We start from the raw sequence: 16,145 nt of genomic DNA, 5'->3' as shown, positions 1-16,145 counted from the left end.
TGGAGCTTTTCATGAAGCACGAAGCAGAGAGGGAGAGGAGGTCATCGAAAGCACCAAGAGGCTGGGATTCTTTTTTAAGGTCAGGGACCTTCTAAGGCTCGAGTTTCATGGCAAATGTGTTGGTGACAGAGTCCACACACACACACACACACACACACACACACACACACCACATGCCATCATTGTCATGAGGCAGCTTGCTTTTCTTTTCCAGTGTATTGAGGCCTGCTAATTGACAGTTGGTAAGCATGTCTCCAAAAGCCAGGACCATGCGTGTGTGAGAGTTGGAAAGGAGTGCAAGGACGGCGAGGGAGGGGGGGAAATACTCTGAAGCGGCAGATGGCATTCTGCCATGTTCTCAAAGAACGGCTCGCCTGCGTGTCTAGCTGTCTGCTTGAACCTTGCCACAAAGTGCAGACTGGCTGCCCAGACACTCACAGACAAAACCAGTGTGGCAGGGAGGAAGAAAGTGGGGAGGGAGAGGTTGAAGCCTCTCACAACATGGGGCTTCGCTGAGCCAGGCAGAGGGGCATTGCTCCCTTACTAACCATGTGGTACGTCAGGTAGAAGTGTATTTAAGAGGATCGAGGGTAAAAAACAGCAACATACTAGTCACGGGAAACTGAGTTTGTTCTGGATGAGTTAGGAATCTGTTTTATCTTCCCTTGAGCATTATTCCCCATTGGCTTTTTAAAAAAGGTTTCCCCTTCTCTTCCCCCCACCCACCTTGCCCCTGCTGCTTACATTTACATCCCCCTTTTCATTTTCCTCACAATAAATAAATGATGCCAAGGAGTTGCCCAGACTAGTTTTCGGCACGGCATGCATGCTAATTCCCTACACAATGGAGCCAAAGGGAGAAGATCTAGAATTTTCTGTGCCAACTGCCACAACAGGGGACAAGGTAGCTGAGGAGACTTCAGCTCAGCTTTATGCTGCTTTCACTTATTGGACTGAATCATAGAGTCCTAGGGAGGAGGGGTAAGGGCTCATCCACTCTTTCGCTTGATCTGTATTTTGATCATATTGTATACCGATTACTTTTTCTCAGGCCCAAGAGCTTTTCTCATTATTCCATGGCTGGGCCTTGCAAAACTCTGATCTTACCTGCTGAATCAAATCTTATCAGAAATGCAGAGAATCTGAAGAGAGATTTTGCTTAGCCAAGCTTCAATTCAGCAGGTAAGATCGAATTTCCGCATGGCACAGCCACGGAACAATAAAATTATGTAATTATGTGGTTACAGTTATCACATAATACTCTACATTTGTAAGAAAGGGCTATTTTAGTGCGGTGGCAGCTGCACTTTGGAACTCCCTGCCTAGTTTGACATCAGGCAGGTGCTTTCACTGTACTCTTTGCAACGTCTGCTAAAAACATGTTTTGCTTAGGCAAGCCTTTCCAGACCTGTAGAACATTGACATGTGTTTTAATCTGGTTTTCAGCTTATCATTGATTTTAATTATTTTGGGAAGGTACTAGAATCATAGAATCATAGAATAGAATCATAGAATCATAGAGTTGGAAGAGACCACAAGGGCCATCGAGTCCAACCCCCTGCCAAGCAGGAAACACCATCAGAGTACTCCTGACATATGGTTGTCAAGCCTCTGCTTAAAGACCTCCAAAGAAGGAGACTCCACCACACTCCTTGGCAGCAAATTCCACTGTCGAACAGCTCTTACTGTCAGGAAGTTCTTCCTAATGTTTAGGTGGAATCTTCTTTCTTGTAGTTTGGAACCATTGTTCCGTGTCCGCTTCTCTGGAGCAGCAGAAAACAACCTTTCTCCCTCCTCCATGTGACATCCTTTTATATATTTGAACATGGCTATCATATCACCCCTTAACCTCCTCTTCTCCAGGCTAAACATGCCCAGCTCCCTTAGCCGTTCTTCATAAGGCATCGTTTCCAGGCCTTTGACCATTTTGGTTGCCCTCCTCTGGACCCGTTCCAGTTTGTCAGTGTCCTTCTTGAACTGTGGTGCCCAGAACTGGAGACAGTACTCCAGGTGAGGTCTGACCAGAGCAGAATACAGTGGCACTATTACTTCCCTTGATCTAGATGCTATACTCCTATTGATGCAGCCCAGAATTGCATTGGCTTTTTTAGCTGCCGCGTCACACTGTTGGCTCATGTCAAGTTTGTGGTCAACCAAGACTCCTAGATCCTTTTCACATGTACTGCTCTCAAGCCAGGTGTCACTCATCTTGTATTTGTGCCTCTCATTTTTTTTGCCCAAGTGCAATACTTTACATTTCTCCCTATTAAAATTCATCTTGTTTGTTTTGGCCCAGTTCTCTAATCTGTCAAGGTCATTTTGAAATGTGATCCTGTCCTCTGGGGTGTTAGCCACCCCTCCCAGTTTGGTGTCATCTGCAAATTTGATCAGGATGCCCTTGAGTCCATCATCCAAGTCGTTGATAAAGATGTTGAATAAGACCGGGCCCAAGACAGAACCCTGTGGCACCCCACTAGTCACTCTTCTCCAGGATGAAGAGGAACCATTGATGAGCACCCTTTGTGTTCGGTCAGTCAGCCAGTTACAAATCCACTGAGTGGTAGCATAGTCAAGTCCGCATTTTACCAGCTTCTTTACAAGAATATCATGGGGCACCTTGTCAAATGCCTTGCTGAAATCAAGGTAGGCTACATCCACTGCGTTCCCTTCATCTACCAGGCTTGTAATTCTGTCAAAAAACAAGATCAGGTTAGTCTGACATGACTTATTTTTCAGAAATCCATGCTGACTATTGGTGATCACAGCATTCCTTTCTAGGTGCTCACAGACTGTTTGCTTAATGATCAACAATTACTAAATTGTTCTCTCTTTTTTGCTGATTATTTTGTTGCTTTATTCTTTTTGTATTCCACTTTGAGGTTTCTTTTACAATCAAGTGATATATACATTTTATGAAATAAATGAAATGGATGGATGGAGGAAAACTGATACACACTAAAAACACACCAGACAATATAAAATATATTTATTCTCCATTCCACATTTAGCTCACAGTTGCATGTTCCACAGGAGATAAGTTGCCCGTGTTAAACTGCCTTCATGAATCAACCACCTCAGGTTATTCACATCAGCTAATAGCTAATAGTGGAATCAGTTCAGATACAGTATTTAGCCTTGAGTTCTCAGGCATGATTTCTTGGTAGCGACATACATACATGTGTGAATGGGGAACTCTAACACAGCAGATGGTGCCTAAATATCTGAATTGCTACAATGAACATTCCTGCAGCCCAGACATTTTTGACCCTTTCTCCTTGCCTTTAAGTGCCTCACTTCCACCGCGGCTCCGATGTATCGTAAGAAAATAATTGCCAGGTTGAAATGTTACCTTCTCTTCCATTATTTGGTAACATAATATTACTTACACATTGTACACAAGTGTATAATCGGGATCTTTGAACCTCTAATTATATTCACTTGCCATTCCGCTTCATCCTGGACTAAACCTTAGGTACCACTTTTAAAATGAAAGGAAAAGCGATGGACTAAAAAAAGCAATGCCTTTTAAAAACTAGAGTACAAAAAAAAATGGCAGGTTGTTAGTTTGGGTGTGTTCATAAGGAACTACAGGCACTCAACATTAGGCGCCATGTGCAGGAACAGAAGATTTTAGGCACCACACAGCCCAGGTCTGAAACCTCAGAAGAACCTGAGTCTACATGGGAAGGGGTGGCATGAAAGTTGCCAAGATTATCAATAGACTCGTGTCTCAGCGTCATGAAAATAATATAATGCCCATCATGTGACAGGAGTGCAAGTCATTAGACACACACACCCCTCATGCAGCCCATTGTGTAAATAATGTATATAAAGCAGATACTTTGGGGAAACTTTCATTCCTCCTCACCACTATGAGCTGAATAAAGAGCATGAAATCCACCCTCGACTCTGAGTATATTTCACTAACCATTATACCACAGTATAATGATTCCAGGGGTACCAGGCACACTTACTAGGGTCTGTATTCCTTTTGGACAAAGCGGCACAGCAGAGACTGTGGTGTCTTTATGATACATGGTGTGTATATACACACACACACCTCTTTTCGTGTTCTTTGATCAAATGAACTGCTGGGGGCGGGGGTTCAACACACCTAAACAGGCTTTCCCAACTCTTTGCCATGTCCACCCCCATTGCCCACCCCGTCCACACACACCAGAAGTTGTGCTTGAGGTTGGGCTCTAATGGTGTGCAATCAGACACAGTCATGCAGCGGAGGAAAAATTTGAAATATCTGTGAATATCTGTGTACTTTCCAGCATTGCATTTCAGAGCACATACCTCAACAGGCTTTAAGAGTCTAGCAGAATTTGAGATGCATATTGCTTGTTATATATAAAAATATATTACACACACATGATGACTTTATTAATATTTAATACATTTTAAACATAAGCATATGCCTTATAAAAGTATATGCAGTGCAGGAAATAATTCCATTTCCTCTTTTTGAGTAATTATGCCAAACTTTAACCTGTTTTATAAAGCTAGGCAATGTATATAGTGATGTGAGATTATATATATATATATATATATATATATATATATGCTTTCGTAGATTTTCGTAGACACCAAAACCTGCATATATATATAGATTTTCGTAGACACCAAAACCTGCATATATATATATATATATATATATATATATATATAACTATATAAATATATATCTATTTACATATATACTTTTATATCTATATCACACGCACACACACACACACACACATATACACATATATATATGAGACACATTCTTAGTGAGTATCGTTGAAAACCATAACTAAATAGTTATACTTGATATACCGGTACTGAAATGTGTTTATGCATAATCTGCTCTAGTGTATGTGTGTAAAAATATGAATATGTATGTGACACAAAGTTATAATTATGTGTTTTCTGATACTGTAGAATTATGGCCCCTTGTTAGCATCTTGCCCATGCTCAAAAGCAAGATCGGACCTTCACAGGAGCCAGCATGCATAACAGGTTAACAAAAGATATAAAATTTGCCCAGAAAAAAACCAACCTGTTCTACAAAAGAGATCAGAACCTATAATCAGGGTGTCTAATATAATCTCATCTGAGCTGCCTGTTGATCTTACTAAAAGTTAGTGGGAAAGCTCAGCAACAAGAGCACACACTTTGCTTGTAGATAGTCTCAAACTCAATCCTTTGGCTAATGTGCTGCACTTGGTTTGATGCAGGCATGGCCAAACGTGGCCCTCCAGCTGTTTGGGGACTACAGTTCCCATCATCCCTGACCACTGGTCCTGTTAGCTAGGAATGATGGGAGTTGTAGTCCCAAAACAGCTGGAGGGCCACATTTGGCCATGCCTGGTTTGATGGATGGGATCTCAACTTGTTCAGGCACGGCCAGCATCACTGAGCACCTAGCAAGTGTCAGGTGGTAGGTCAAAGGTGCTGAGCCCCACTTCCCATACTGGCATTGCTACAGCTTACCTGGACAATGCTGGGGTGGGACGGTGGTGAGGTTGGGGCTGTGAGGATGCCCTAGCTAGTGTGCTGGATTTGCTCCACCAGCATTTCACACAGCCATGACCTTGCCACAGCCTGGTCCAGGTAAGCTGCAGCAACCATAGTGTCCGGAGGGCAGCCTTGCCCAACTTGCCACTAATGCAAGCACCAGCTGAAGCTCTCATCCCCAGTGGCAATCCCTGGCCCATATGCGAGAGACCTATCTGGTTTTGCCGCTATTGGTGCACCATGGTGTTGCTTCTCTCTGCACTCCTCCCAGCAGTCATTCCTTCTCTGGTCAACAACTGGATGATGACAACAACAACAAGTCAAAAGGGGCCTATTGAGAATCTCTTTCCCAAGGCTTCCAAAAACCTGTATGTGAACTACTGAGCAGCAACCTCACTTGATTAGCACATTTGTATTTATTGAGAATAAATACCATTTGGGTTTTCTTACAGCAGATCCCATAGCTACTTGCTCAGAAGTAAGTCCCTCTGAGTTCAAAGGGGCTTACTCTCAAGTAAATGGGCCTAGGACTGCAGAGTTAACACCAAATGGGAGCATGCTTCAGACGTGGAACAATGGTAAGCAAACAAAATCAGTGACTCTCCCTCCCTTCGTTCTCCAGGCCTCCTCCCCATCTAATGGCTCATGAAAGAGGCTGAATTTAAAATGGTTTTGCTGGGCTAAGAAATCATTTCACAAAGTAGCACTTGGCTGAAAATGTGGCCACGTTTCTCTAGCCTGTAATTGAGCAAAGGTTTCATTTCCTCCCTGCTGACTGAAGCCTGTGGCTCCATGACCGGTAGAGCTGCTCAGATGACAAGTGCCACACTGACAGAATCTTTTACACTTTGCCCTTTAGACTTGCTGTGAGCATAGGTAGATGATAAGGTGGTTAAAAACGCACCTGAGCCTCATCTAGATCTGCAGTTGCCAGTAGCACAGCAGCTGTTATGGAAGATTGCCCTAAAATTGCCCGCCTAGAGGCAGCCAAGGAACAGAGACCTCTATTCTGCAAAGAACTGGAAGCCCACAAACGTTTACACTTGCTATTATTTAAAAAAAACCAAAAAACCAACCCATTGCCACCAAAATAGGGTTCAACTTGCTTGACCTGATTGCCCAGTAGCCTGGCTAATTGCTATTCCTACATGGCCAGTTTTAAAAGAATAAGTTTGAGTGTTGTTGCATATGTTTATATGCATTAACATTTGCTCACATCTGCAAATTAGCAAGGCCCCAGCATTTTTCTCTGGCGCAGGTGGAAACCCTCGAGCCTTGCTGAAATCAAGCAACACTCAAGTATCATCTTAGTTGCTTTTATGAAACTGGGGCTTGGGCTAAGGAAGTTGTGCTCCGTTTGTATGCAGTGTGTCTTTGTGTCTTCTAGACTGCAATACCATGCACATTCGCCTGCGAGTAAGCCCCATTACTGGAACTAAATTCTGAGTAAACATGCCACAACTATGCTGTCAGAAATGATTTTTACACTGGCTTTTAGCTTTGTGTGAAACTGCCTGTTTACTAGGCCTGTTTACTCTTTTTTTAAAAACCCACTTATAATCATCATCATCATCATCATCATCATCTGATTGGATCCAGTGGCCTGCCAAATGCCTCTGATAGTGAAGTCCTACACATGTCTGCTCAAAAGTCCCATTGGGTTCAGTGGGGCTTAGTCTTCACTGAGCCATCATGGCCTGCAGCTATTGATAGACCTATATTCCATGAATTTATCTAATTGTTGCTGGTTTTTAATCTTGATAAACCATCTATTCTGAACAAATCAATACTAGAGCAGGGTGCCTGTTCCTGGAGGCAGAGTGCTTTTGAGCCATTCTTGCCTCCCCTCCCCCATGTCCCCAAGTGCAAAGGCAAAGTGCCGAGCAGAGCATGGCTCCAGAGGCTGACTCCAACTCCTCTTCCTCTTGCTGCTGCTGCAGAGCGGAATGAGCGTCTAAGTAGCCTCCTGCTGCTGGTAGTCCCAAGAGGAGGAGGAGGAGCCACTGCTGTGTTTGGCTCCACCCCTGGAATTTCTCAATAGAATGTTCCACACATGCTAGACTGCAGAGTTGTCTTAGAAGGATAGTTCACAAAGTTCTGTAAGATTTGGTGTTTTCTGGAAAGTAAACCTGAAGCTCCTTACTATTTAATATTTCTAAAGCTGGGCTTAATGGGAGGGATCACTGCCAGTTTGCTTTATAGAAAAGGTAAAGGGACCCCTGACCATTAGGTCCAGTTGTGGCCGACTCTGGGGTTGCGGCGCTCATCTCGCTTTATTGGCCGAGGGAGCCGGTGTACAGCTTCCGGGACATGTGGCTAGCATGACTAAGCCACTTCTGGCAAACCAGAGCAGCACACGGAAATGCTGTTTACCTTCCCGCCGGAGCGGTACCTATTTATCTACTTGCACTTTGACGTGCTTTCGAACTGCTAGGTTGGCAGGAACAGGGACCGAGCAACGGGAGCTCACCCAGTCACGGGGATTCGAACTGCCAACCTTCTGATTGGCAAGTCCTAGGCTCTGTGGTTTAACCCACAGCACCACCTGCATCCCATAGTTTGCTTTATAAATCCATCCAAATAGAAGGATAGCATTGTGATGGTAGCTTAGCATAATTCTTGGGATGGGGCAGGGGGCTTATATAAAAAAGTATCTGTCAGAAAGGAAACCCTCTCCCCCACCTTGATCCATCACCAAGACTATCTAGGTTCATGGCTATCATCGCATCTCATAGCAATGAATTCCAAGAATTAATTATGCACTGCACAACCAAATTCTGTTGCATAAGCAAGTATGTGTCATATAATCAGCACCCATTGACAGAATGGTAAGACCACCTGGTTTGATTTTATTTTAGCTTGTCTTCTGTGATTAACAATAGCAACTAAACACAATACAGGTGTTTAAATGAATTGGAAAACTATGTGAATTAGCAATTGACCAAGGATCTGATAAAAAATAAAACCAGTAAATACTGTTCCCTACAACATGGGAATAATAACATGCTAAATACTTGCTTCCTTTGGCAGAATGTTTTGCCTACCAAACCAATTGTGATGCCCTAGAAGGGATCTGCTCCAATTTTCACCTGAAAAGGCTCTGAAACACTGCTATAAAATAAAGCTGTGTTGAGGAAATGGATCCCTTGACTGAGTCCCCCAGAAACATGGCAGCCTAACAGACATAAGATATTGGGGGACGGTAAGAGATTCACTCCTAAATAAATGAATGTGCTCTTCTAATTATACTGTACAGTTCCAATTTGTATTTGAGGAGGACATTTCCATAATAACAAAGCTGGAGCGGTTGGGGGCTAATGACACAGATTGGTCCTGAGGTTTCATTTCTTTGTTACAAAAGTCCTTCCAGTGGCAGCACTTTGATGTTGGACAGCATGGCAACGCACTCTGTTTGTAATACGCATTTTCTCCAGCTCTCCACAGTGAGTATGAAATCAGCTCACTAGCTCCAGTTTAGACTGCTGCACTGTTTCTAAGGCCTAGATTCCTCCCTCTTTCTTCCTCTACTTTCTTTTTATCTTTTTCTTCAGGACCACACATATCAACCAGTAAGTGTTTCTCTGCTGTAGAATAGGAGAGTCTGCAAACAACTGATAAATTTGATGGCCTCAGCAGCTGCTTTTGAAAAAGAAAAAGAAACCATTTCAAAATAATCTGGCTTCAAATTCAGATCATGCTATAGGAAGAGCTGAACCATTGCCTAGAGTGGGACTGGATGAGGGTAAATAAACTGGTAAGACGGAGTTGGTGCCTGGTTTATTGGGAGTGGGGTAGCATTTCGCCTTAAGGTCTGTAGGTTCAATCAGATCTGTCCCTGTCTTTAGGAGCTCAAGTGGCCTTAGTGGCATTAAACCCCTTTCATCAGCTAAGACTGGTGCACTAGCTGTGACCTTGTCCAGGCAGAGATAACCTAGCCACAATTTTTCATGCTCCAGTGACACACCTTTTAGAATATTACAAAATGCAGTATATGGGGCTGCCCTTGAAGATAGTTCAGACAGTAAAATTAGTACAAAATATAGCATCTAGGTTACGTACCTGGCATATGGCACTCATCTTCTCAGCCTTGAGTGAGTGCCCTGGGTCCCAGTCCATTTCCAGGTTCAATGGCAACCCCTTCACCCCCTGCCTGGTTATCAGTTTGTTTTGTTCTTGCTTTTATTGTGTATTTTGGTGTATTTTGTGTTTCTATCTTATATTGTTATGCTGTGAACCACCCTAAGATAAATAAATAATAATGTCAAATGCTGGCTTTAACTTTAAAAGCCCTAAATGACTTTGGAGCAGGGTCCCTCAATAATTACTTTCTCCCTTGTGTGCAGGTCTCTTCATCAGAGGCCCTTCTATCGCTCCCACAGATGTGAGGTGGATTGTGACGCAGGACAGAAACCCAGACACATCCCATAATAAGCCATTGCAATGTATTAAAAGGTACAACCTGGAACCCTGGCAAACTTGAAATTGCCAATTCATATTACACTGATGTTTGGTGAAATGTACAAAATTTCACAAGAGCCTAGAGAGGGCAGTGCAGAAAACAGATATATTATCTTCTATTGCCAAGCAAGAAAGACGCAGATACAATCAGATACAATTGCATTGCAATATAGTCCATTTATAAATTGTTTCCCATAGAATATCTCAATGCAATTTCACAGTAAAAATAATTCCATATTTTAAAAACTATTTCAAATCCAATACAGTTATCCTGTTCATGCAAGGACTTCCACTCCCTCTCCTCTCCCCATGTACCCTTCTGCCCCCCAAATCCACTCTGAAGGGTTGAAGGAGCCCCAGGGCAGATTTGAGAATGTGAAGGGCAGGAGGGGAAGTTGCACTGTGCAAGCAGAAGTCATTGCCCTACAGGGATAGATTTGTTGAATCTAACACGCAGACAGCGATGAAAATATATATGCATCTGTGAACACATGCATTGTGTGTGCGTGTGTAGATTACTAGATTGTGAAACAAGACTCTTGGCTGATAATCATAGCTAAACTAAAATTGTTCAAATAATCCACTTCCCTTCCCTTGAACAATTGAAGTGAGCAAAGGGACAGGAAATAAGGAAAGGTCAGATTTGCATGCTTTGTTTGTTTCCTTAGATTTCCCATAGTTGTGGAACTGAATGTCCAGCATTTGAAGATCAAGTTCACCCTTTAGGCTTGCAGTTGCAACACTCTTCAGAATAAGAACTCAAATGGGGCCTTTGTAAAGAAATAGATATACACAAAACCCTGCTCTTGAGTGATGTCAAATGACCTCTCTACCCTCCAGCCTAAGCTGCTTTTCCAGACAGTGGATCAATCACTGTATTCCTAGGAGTGGTGTAAAATTCACCTTTTAGCAGACAGAGTTTGGCCCATCTCACTAGGGACCCGAGCCGTGGACACTCAGAGCATCATTACATCAACCTAAGAGGAGAGCCGATTCCCTCTGCAGTGTAAAGAGACACCAAACTATTCATTTCTCCTCTCTTTCTCTCTCTGTGTCAGTTTAAAACCCTTTAATTCATTATATAGTACTTTGCAAACCATAAACAACTTAAGAAGGAATACTCTTCCTAAAAACAACTTGGCCTCATCCAAACAAGTGTCATGGAAGACTGACTTAAGAGTAAGTAGGCTAGTCAAAGTGATTTGTCAATCTCGGCTTTAATGTGCAAAACATTTTCTAATCCTCCTGTCATTCAGCCTCCCAATAGTCTGTCATTCCCATTTTCTCTCATGGGATGCTGAACTCTAAGGGCCAAATGAGATGTGGCAACAGAATGTATGAATCTCTCTCAGCTCTCTCTAAACTTTTGGAAGTAGCAGCCACTGTGTGTGTATGTGGAGAGGGGGATTCAAGTCAGGACTGCAGCATAGGGGAAGGGTATTGAGAGTTTTTTGCCAGACAGCATCCTGGAACCCACATAGGTAGGGCATATGTCACCCAGTTCACTGCTCTTAATTGAAGTGCTAGGAATGTGATGAAATCTGTCTCACATTGAATACAATGGGGCTTTGAGGAGGGGGCTTCACCTTTCGCTGGGTTGGACCCATTATTTCTTTTAAAGGTGTGCATCCTGCCTTTCCTTCACTTGATCTCTTAGTTGGCTTGCATAATTATAAGCCTGTATAAGCAAAACAAGCTGAAAAACAAGAACAGACACACAATTATTGTGAGAATCACTGTACAAAATGGCAGATCAATCAAATGCATTCTGTAATTACCATCAATCCATGGGAGGGGTAATTTAAAAAAACAATAATCACCAGGCACTTAAGGGATAGAGAGGTGGGGGTGGGAAGGGGACTGAGACAGGTATGTTTGCTTAGGGAGTTTTCATTTATTTGTGCATTTATTAATGCATTTATTTATCAATTTTATATTCCGCCCTTCCTCCCAATGGAGCCCAGAGCAGCAAACAAGTGATAACAACATCTTTAAAACAAAACAAATTCCTTCCAGTAGCACCTTATCTGTAACATCTTTAAAGTCACCCAGCACCCATCTTGTCATCTTTCCTGTCCTGAACAAAAGCTGTGTGTTTTGTTTTGTTTAATTGCCCCCAGCTTTTTAATGCTTTTACATTTAAACCCTTCCTTACTTGGGTGTTTGTACCACCAGTGCTTTTTTTCTGGGAGGACACAGGGGTACGCATACCCCTAAACATTTTGTGAATCTAAGTTTGGCCCCATTGAGGGGCAATATTTCAATATGAGTGGGAAAATGAAAGTACCCCTAAACATTTTTTTAGAAAAAAAGCACTGTGTACCACTGAGCTCACTGGCAGTTGCTACTTAGTATGCCTAGGGCCTCGATGCACAGCTGTGATCAAAATCTATAATCCTTTCCAGGTTTTGTACAGTATTCTGCATTATGCTTTCGTATCATTAGAGTGTTTTCTTTTTGTTTACTACACAAACCTATTTTGTTTGAAGCTGTTTCCTTGATGGAGATAACAAGGTGCCCTGGGAATACCTATCAATCCAGCAGGGAAGGTGTGGAATAACAGTCACGGAAACACATAAAACAAATGAAGGCTTAAAGGGGCCACAACAGAAAAGTCCCTGTCACTGGTGGCCATCCACCCAGCCTCTGAAGAGGGGTGGGAACTGGAGAAGGGCCTCAGCGGATGATCACAGTAAATACACACGCTTGTGCCTCCACATTTGCTCAAGTAAGAGAACATCATGGCCAATGTACTGTCCTCTGAATCATTTGCAAGCGGACTCTTTAATGGATGTGTTTACCTATGCCCTGGAAGAGAGGCAACTGGACACTTGGGAAATCAAAGCTATATTATGTTGCTACATTTTTATCCTGTTCCTCTTGGTCAGGGTGACATGCATGGCTTTCCCCTCCCTCTTCCATCCTCTCAACTAGTGATTGGGCAGAAATTCGATTCAGCATCTGAAGGGGGTCTTACTAAATTCGCACTTTCTGAAAAAATGTATGAACTGAAACACAGCCATCCTTCAAAATCCACCCTCTCCCAGATTTTATAGTGCGTTTTCCCCAGTCAAGCAGTGTGTACAGAAAGGGTAAAGTAAATACACATGCTAGTGAAAGCAGTGAAATGACTTTAGATGGGGGGGAATATTTATGGGGGGGTTCCTTTTGGGGGGATTCCCTGCCCCCCAGCCCTAACTTGAGCTTCCAGGAATTGAATCTGAGATTTTCTGCATGCAGGGCAGATGGGCCATCACTCTGTTATGGCCGTTCCCATAGAATATCTTTATATGGTGAACTTTGTTTAGAGTTCTTAATCTTCCGAACCTCTTTCCTTTTCATATTGTTTTTCTCAATATTGTTGTTCTGTTAGGATGTAGTTTCAATGAACATTTTAATTTTTGTAAGCTACTCTGAGTAACTGAGTTTATTAAATAAATTGGACAGGATTGAAAACTTTGAATACATAAATTAAAAAAATAAAGAATTACTTCTAAAGAACACCTGTACCTTATTTAGACCTGTTTTCATTCAGACATATAACAGCACCATTATACAGCAATATATGGCAAAATCTGCAAAGGCTGAGTTTATAAGGTTTTATTCATTTCACATTTTGATAGGAATTTAACTGCCTCCCTGAATGGACAGCGTTTGCTTCTACATTCTTAAGGGTGGGGTGTGCTTCGTGTTCTTCACAGTATTTGAGGATGAGTCACAGAGAATGAACTACCTATCACTCTCTGAAAAGGAATTTCCTTCATACAATGAACTGAGGTCAATCTGTGATGGAGGGAGAAGCTAATAGATTGTAGATGGGGCATAAAAGTAAACTTTAGTTTCCACAGCTGCCTTCTGGCAGCCTGGTTGTGTAAATGCATTTTATGGAGCAAATAGCAGCTGTTGACCCCACTGCAATTAAAGCTGTATCTTAAGCTAGGGCAGAGGTAGAGGCATTCAGCACTGTCTTTTAGGTTCTTGCAAACCCTGTCAGATAGCCTTCCCCAACCTGGTGCCCAGCAGAGGTTTTGGGCTGGGCAGGGTGGGAAATGCTAAATAGTGCTGCCTGCTGTGTGCCAAGGTATCACAGCTACCTCCACTTTTTGTACTCTAACTTTCTTCAGAAATGTCCAGTTGACTTAGCTTTCATTGTTTAGTTTTTTTAAAAAGAGTATGGGGCCCCTGCTAGCATGGGGCCTGGTACATGTGTATCTCTTGCACCTCGCCGTTAGCAGCCCTGAACATGAGTAATTCAAAATTTCTCTCAGTGATATAAGACAAGAACAGTGAGGTCACATCTGTGCCATACATTTAAAGCATTCTTACACCACTTTAACAGTCCATGGAGAAGCTTGGGAATGTAAAGTGCTGGGAATTGTAGCTCTGTGAGATCAGTGCCAATGACAAGCAACAATTCTTGGAATTCTTTGGGAGAAGTCATGACTATTGAAAAGATATAAGAAATTTCTGTTTCAAATTTGTGAGGTTGATGTGACCTGAATGTCAGGCACTACACTACAGGGCGTGGGGGGGGGCACCACAGGGATCTGTAGGAAGCACCGAAGTCTTTAGTGCAGTGGCTGCTGTGCATCTGGGGTTGGGATTCTGGGTGGCAGGGGAGCTTGTGGGCTTGTTGGTTCCTTGGTTTTTCGGGTACTGCAGTGGGGCGGAGCCACTTCCAGTCCCTGAAATCAGCGGCTGCCCTAAAAAGCTGAGGCGGACCTACCTCAATTTGCCCTCAGCCAGCCCCCACCTGCCTACCCCGCTACTTACAATCAGTCCAGGGGGTTTCACTGTCTGTCAGCTTCTTCCTACTTTGGTCTCAGTGTTAACTCCAGGGAAGGGGAGGGGGTAGAAGTAGAATTAATTGACTCTGCCTGCCATTGGCTCTGGTTCCACCTTCTGTTGGGGCTTGAAGCCAGACACCCAACTATTCCCCAGTGCACACCAGCCACCACTGAAGCAGGTGGAGGGATGTGTAGAAAGGCAAAACGGACAAACAGATGAAGGGGAGGAAAGCACACAATGAGAGAGAGAGAGAGAGGTGGGTGGCAGAGAGAGAGCTCGAGAGAGAGAGCTCTAGACAAACTCCACCTACTGCTGACTATAGCTCCACACACTCCCAGCACCCAGCCCTTGGCAGATCCCTGCTGAGAGAATGTGGGCCTTCATAAAAAAATATTTTTTTATTCATGTCCAAGGCAAAATCTAGAGTGCTACTTCATGGCTTCTTTACTGGCTGCTCAATATGCAACATTTATTGACTTGATTGGCCAACAGTAACTATGGCCAGGACAGTCTAGTGTGGCTGCAATTTCCTCTTGTCAGTAGGATGTTAATTAACCAGCCATTGGCTCTGTGAGACACTGCACCTCAGGCTGTTATGGTATTCCTGCTCCTGTACCTAACTTGCATTTCCTCTATTTTCAGAACCTCACCATGTCCTCTTCACCTTCTGGGCCTTGGCACCTGCCCTTCAGCTTTGCTTGGAACTTAACCTAGCTCAGATCTACTGCCTTCCCCTGAAAAAGGGATATATTTGCTGTAATTACTTGCACAACCTTTTTTGATTCTATATATCTGAGGTTCCACTGAAGCTGCTTGGTTCCCGGTTCCTACTCTGCTGGCGATTATTGACCATATTGATGGATTAAGGCCAGGGATGACAGATTGCTTCCCTCACCCTGAAAACTCCAGGCTCAGTGACAAAAAGACAAATGGTGAAGACACTTTTTAATGTAATTCCTTCATATTTTGCCAGTGTTTTGTTCCTGTCCACATTTGGCCACAGCTGACTTTTTTTCTTTGCTTTTACTCTTCTCTGTTTGTAGAATGTAGCTTGTAAAACTTTTAGCTGGGCTCTCTAAAGCAATGTGTATATTGATAGTACTCCAAGTACCAGAGAGAAGAAACAACCAGGCTAACTGTCTCCCAAAACTATGACAAAAATTAAATAGCCCAATGATGACATCACTGCAAAACAAACAAGGCCACCATTTTAATACCACTCATGTTGAATGCAATGAAGATTAACAGTATGTTTATTGCTTTTTGAAACAAACAAACAAACAAACAAACAACCCAGGTTGGTCTTTTCTAATGGAAAGTTGCAAACTTTACAAAACAGATTAAATTTGTGGGGGGAAATGTACAAAGATTTTCGAACAGAAGCAGATCCAGTA

General features: G+C 42.9%; 1 long non-coding RNA gene across 1 annotated transcript; it reads left to right on the top strand.

Annotated features, from left to right (window-relative positions):
• Positions 1–249: 249 nt before the first annotated feature.
• Positions 250–15,521, top strand: LOC309342675. The gene is made up of 6 exons (XR_014156980.1): positions 250–554; positions 1,052–1,182; positions 5,958–6,083; positions 9,057–9,259; positions 9,849–11,142; positions 15,394–15,521. It is a non-coding gene; the product is annotated as an uncharacterized lncRNA (long non-coding RNA).
• Positions 15,522–16,145: the final 624 nt, after the last annotated feature.

The sequence above is a fragment of the Podarcis erhardii genome (assembly GCF_964252035.2).
Source record: "Podarcis erhardii genome assembly, chromosome: 5".
Lineage (NCBI taxonomy): Eukaryota > Metazoa > Chordata > Lepidosauria > Squamata > Lacertidae > Podarcis > Podarcis erhardii.
This window is presented reverse-complemented; position numbering and strand designations above follow the sequence as displayed.